Source organism: Eptatretus burgeri, chromosome 14, assembly GCF_056783735.1.
Source record: "Eptatretus burgeri isolate ZD-2024b chromosome 14, Ebu_testis_v1, whole genome shotgun sequence".
NCBI lineage: Eukaryota > Metazoa > Chordata > Myxini > Myxiniformes > Myxinidae > Eptatretus > Eptatretus burgeri.
Window position 1 is genome coordinate 1,454,109 of NC_140974.1, and position 6,000 is coordinate 1,460,108.

The following is a 6,000-nucleotide window of genomic DNA, read 5'->3' on the forward strand; positions in this document are numbered from 1 at the left end:
TCCTCATCAGTTGCCGTCAGATTGCAGAAGACAGTCATGCTGTCTGTGAGCTGGTCAGATATAGCAAGTTCAAACCGGTTGGACATGAAGTTTTCAAGGGCACAAATTACTTCATTACGAATGGCACTAAAATTTATGCGATCTGTGACAAATTGATTTATTTTGGCAGTCCTCCTTTTTTTCGTCCACAGGGATACATTTTTCAGTGTTAGCTCTGTTTCATCGAGTTCAGAGAGCAGTGCTTCCTCCAAACCTTCCTCACTTCCGGTTCTGGGTTTGGAGCGTTGGCAGGTCTCCTTCAGGGCTCTCTGCTGATGATCTCAAAGTTAAGTTTCCGGTTGTTATTTGTCCCGTTTTAACTGTTTATTTTCTCACTTACAGGTTACTGTGTGTTCCTAGTTCGGTTTTGTTTCAAAAATCGTGCTATTTTGTGAGTTTTCGTCAACCTTTGTGACCGGGTGCTTGATGCCTACCCATCGTTCTCCTCGGTGTATGATCGTGTTTATTTGTATTTTCTCCCCATTACCTTCAATTTTATCTTCCCCACTTTCCCAACGTCCCCATCCCTCCCAACGAAACACTCTATTTCTTGTCTTAATCCCCCCCCCAAAAAATACCTTTCTCCTTGCATACTCACGAGTCTCGATCTTTCTTCTTCTTCTTCCGCTTCTTCTTCTTCTTCCTCCTGCTGGCACACCATCTTTATTCTACTGAGCTGACCCTCTCTCGCCATTACCTTCACGATTTCTTCCTACAACCTTCCATTCCCGAATCTTACCTGTTATTCAAAAATACATCAAAAAATAATAATCTTCCTTGCATCCTTTCGATCTCCACACCTCCTGTAACCACGTGTCTCTCTCTACTCTTCCTGATACTTTTCATAGACCCAGCAGCTTCACTCTGCGTTTACCGTCCAAATTCACCACACACTTCCACAATTTTACTTCAACCTTCCCTTTTCCAAATGTTATGCAATCCTTATCTATCTATAATTCCAGCAATCTGTGTGTGTGTGTGTGTCTGTCTGTCTGCGACCGCCGTTTCTCGACAACCGCCAGTCCGATCTGATTGAAACTTGCCAGGAATATTGCCGGGGACCCGCGGATGTGCCTTTTCAAGGTTTGATATTAATTGGACGAGCAGTTGCAAAGTTACGGCCATTTATCTGTCAACCAATGACAGGACACGGTGCTATGACATCACGAATGACGTCACAATTAATGTTTATTTATTTTTTGCATGATTGACGTCACAATTCTTCTTCGTTTGGTATGACGTCACAATCGACGCTGGGGACCTGAGTATGTACCTTTTCAAGGTTTGATATTAATCGGACGAGTGGTTCCCAAGTTACGGCCATTTATCTGTCAACCAATGACAAGACACGGTGCTATGACATCACGAATGACATCACAATTAATATATATATTTTTTTTGCATGATTGACGTCACAATTCTTCTTCTTCGCTTGGTATGAGGTTTGGGGACCTGAGTATGTGCCTTTTCAAGGTTTGATATCGTTCTTCATCCGTTTCAGCTGTTTCCCAAGTGTTTCCCAAGGTTTGCAAGCTGTTTTTTCTCAAACTTTGAATTAATTGTTCAAATTATTAATTAATCCCAAGGGAAAGAGCTGTTTCCCAAGGGTTTGAAAGCTGTTTTTTCCCAAGGTTTGAATTAATTGTCGTGCTTGGTCGACATTTGTGAATACATTTACAGAGAGAGGAGCGAGAGAGGAGGGGGGAGAGAGGGGGAGGAGAGAGAAGGGGAGAGGGGGGCAAGAGAGGGGGCGAGAGAGGGGAGGGAGAGAGGGGAGGGAGAGAGGGGGATGAGAGAGAGGGGGTGAGAGAGAGGGGCGTCACAATTCAAGAGAGGGGGAGAGAGGAGGGGCGAGAGAGGGGGACGGGAGGGTTGAGAGTGGGGGCGAGAGAGAGGAGCGAGAGAGAGGGGCGAGAGAGGAGGGGGAGAGAGGAGGGGCGAGACTAGGGGGGAGAGAGGGGGGCAAGAGAGGGGGGAGAGAGAGAGGGGGCGAGGGAGGGGGGCGAGAGAAAGGGGGAGTTACAATTCTTCTTCTTCTTCGTTTGATATGATGTCACAGTTGACGCTGGGGACCTGAGTATGTTTCCCAGGTGTTTCCCAAGTTATGGCCATTTATATGGTTGGTCCGATGTAATTGAAACAATGCCCCGATCCAGTCGTCGTTTACGAGAGTGAAGGAACGAAGCTACACATACTGGCCCGCACCTACGGGCATGCACTACTTTAAAATAAATAATTTCACTTTTGACAATACACCTCCCACAGCCAATTGCTTTTCCCGTAACCACGTGATCTGTTTAGACCCCCTGCGTTTATCGATCCAATTTCAACATTCACCTCACGATTTTTTCCACAACATTTCCATGACCTAATCTGATGAAAACTCTCTCAAGCAATAATAATAATAATAATAATAATAATAATAATAAAAACGATCTCGTGTAATGCTTCATCTTCCTCTTTCACACGTGTGGTACTCTTTTCTGTATCATAATTCACTACTCTTCTGCTATTTAAACAGACTGCTCTCAATTCGATCTTTCCTTCATACCTTACCTAAAAACATACCTTACCTTTCAGATCTTTCCATACAGGTTACCACTGACAAACCAGACATAATCTGCCTCAGAAACTTTCATCCCCCCAAGACGTGTCCGATTCCCAAGTATCTCTCCCCGGTTACTCCCTCCTCCGGTTTGACAGACCTGAGCCTCACCCTGGTGGAGGAGTTGCACTCTTCATCAAAGACTCTATTCCTCACTCTCCATGCACTGCTCTCACTCCCCCACACCCCCAGGAATACCTCTGGCTACGGCTTCCCCTCCACTCCCACCTCATGTTTATATGTGTACTGTACCATCCACCGAACAGTGATGACTCCATCTACACCTCACTATCTGAAAACATGGACCAACTTCTATCCCCTCATCCTAACTCTCTCTTCCTCATACGTGGTGACTTAAATTGTCATCATGCCAGTTGGCAAGGTGTGGGTGCCTCTGTCACCTGTCATGGCACCTCAGCAAAAGCTTTCTGCGACTCATTGGGACTGACTCAATCGGTCAACTTCCCGACCCGGATCTCAACCAATGATACTCCATCTCTTCTGGATCTGATTTTGACAAATTTCCCTGACAATATCTGCTGCTCTTCCTCCGCTCCAATCGGTTCTTCTGACCACGTCCTTGTCAAAGTGGACATCTCTCTGGCTGTTATCAGAGAACCACCTCACCGCCGTCGAGTCTGGCATTTCACTCAAGCCGACTGTCAGGGTCTCCAAGCAGCCCTCAAACTTATAGACTGGTCTCCTATCGCTACTTTCTCCAACATCAACTCATCCTGGGAATTCTTTCAAAGAAACTTGCCCTCCCTCATGCACAGATTTATCCCCTCTCGTCTTCAGATGTCCTACCCTTCCTCCCGCCCTTGGTTCACTGAAGCTTGTGGTGAGGCAGTTGTCCTGAAACAACTTGCCTTTGCCTCATGGAAAGCAAACCCAACTGAGGGTAATCTCAGTTCCTTCCAGAAAGCTCGGAACAAGTGTGTATCTACCCTCAGGAGAGCCAGAAAACAACATCTTTCCAAGCTCAAGTCTGAACTTTCAAACCTCTCTCCCTCCTCAAAATCCTGGTGGCATCTAATCAAATCTGTTTCTGGTGTATGTTCCCCCTCCATCCCCTCCCTCACCTCAAATGGCGGCACTGCTGATACCGCATGTGAAAAGGCTGAATGCCTAAACTCGGTGTTTGCAGCTAAATCTTTTTCCAAAACCCATCGCTTTCTCTACCCACCTTACCCAGTCGCACCCAACTGTCCCTGGACTCTGTGTTCTTTTCTCCTGACAAGGTGGAGTGTTTGCTGTCAAACCTCGACTCAGATTCTGCAACCGGTCCAGACGGCATCAGCCCACATGTCCTAAAAACCTGCTCTTCTGCTCTTGCTCACCCTCTCTCTGTGTTCTATTCACCCTCCCATTTTCTCAAGGTCATCTGCCATCTGCTTGTAAATCAGCAAACATCACTGCCCTGCACAAAAAAGGTGCAAAAACAGATCCCTGCAATTACAGACCAATCAGCCTTCTCCCAATCATCAGCAAGGTTATGGAATCCATCATCGCTTCAGACATGAAATCCTTCCTCTTCTCCAATGGCTTCATTTCCGATCATCAATTTGGTTTCAGACCAGGTCACCCTACCCTGGATATGCTGCTTCTGCTCTCCCAACAATGGATGGAGGTCCTCAATGCCGGACATGAAATCCGAGCTGTATCCCTGGACATATCACGTGCTTTTGACACAGTCTGGCACCCTGCCCTACTCACCAAACTCTCTTCCTATACTATCCAAGGCCATCTCCTCTCATGGCTCGCAGACTTCCTCTCCTGTCGCAGTCAACGTGTGGCCCTAAATGGAGTTCTTTCATCCCCTCTTCCTGTGCAGGCTGGAGTTCCTCAAGGTAGCGTTCTGGGCCCTGTTCTTTTTCTGGTTTTCATCAATGATGTCTCCGACTCTCTGGAAAATCCTCTATATATCTTTGCTGATGACTCCACCCTCTGCCGTACCATCTGTCATCCCTCAGACCGGCAAGCAGCAGCTTCTTCACTCACTGCAGATCTGGATAAAATCAAAAACTGGTCAAACACGTGGAACATGTCTTTCAATCCGGACAAATCTCACACTCTCACTATGTCTCTCCGAAAGGACCATTTAGAAAACCCCCCCATCCACTTTCTCAACAATCCTCTGGAAGAAGTCCTTTCTTTCAAGCTTCTAGGTCTCACTATCTGCCATGACCTTTCCTGGGAAAGCCACATTTCAAACCTCACCTCCAAAGCCAGTCGCCGACTGGGAATCCTCCATTGTGCAAAGTCCTTCCTCGGCCCACCTGAGCTCCTGACCACTTACAAAGCTTTTGCCCGCAGCCTGATGGAGTACTGCTCTCCCCTCTGGGCAGGTGCTCCTGCCTCCCACCTTTCTCGGCTTCACGCTGTGGAAACCAAGGCATTTCGGATCACTGGCATCTCCCGCAATGAGGCTGAGTCTTTGGGCCTCTTACTATCTCACTGCAGGCTGGTCGGTGGTCTTTCTGTCTTCTACCGTCCACTCTCCAGCCTTGCCCCCCCCCCTCCCTGCTCTCTCTGTGATTTGTCCCCACCACATTTCCGCAGGGCACTCAAGGTCCACCAACAACCCCGTTCTGGTAAAACTACCAAAATCACAAATCACCGCTCACCTTCACTGTTTCATTCCTCTTTTTTTCCCGCCTTTGGAATAAACTCCCTCACTCTATTCATTCCCATTCTTCCCTCCAGGCTTTCAAAACAGCTGTTCACCACCACCTCTTATCATCCCCCATCCAAATCCTCGATCTTTTCTACCCCCGATAATCCACCCAAGCCCACCTCCTTCAAATTCCCTGCTTTCCTTCCTGAAAGTCCCTGTACTGTCCATCTTCTATTCCCCATGTTCCCCGTCCCATCCCTCTCCCTTCCACAGATCTCCAAATGTCTCTGTTCCCCACTGTTTTGTCCTTCCCACTCCCTCCCCTCCTGTCTCATTCCCCCTTGATGTGCGTTGTGTGTTAGCTCTCATACGAGCCTCGACAAGGTATACAAAAAACAAGCAAACAAAAAAAAAACACTAAACCGCACGAGTCCTCCCTTCCGCTCACCTCTCTCTGCCTTCCCTTCCACACCTCCCTCCTCACTCCCCTCCCTCCTCGTTCCCCCACCCCTCCTCACTCTCCCTCCCTCCTCGCTCCCCCACCCCTCCTCACTCTCCCTTCCTCCTCGCTCCCCCACACCTCCTCACTCTCCCTTCCTCCTCGCTCCCCCACCCCTCCTCACTCTCCCTCCCTCCTCACTCCCCCACCCCTCCTCACTCTCCCTCCCTCCTCACTCTCCCTCCCTCCTCACTGCCCCATCCTCTCTCTGTCACCCCTCAGTATTCCCATCAATGAAGC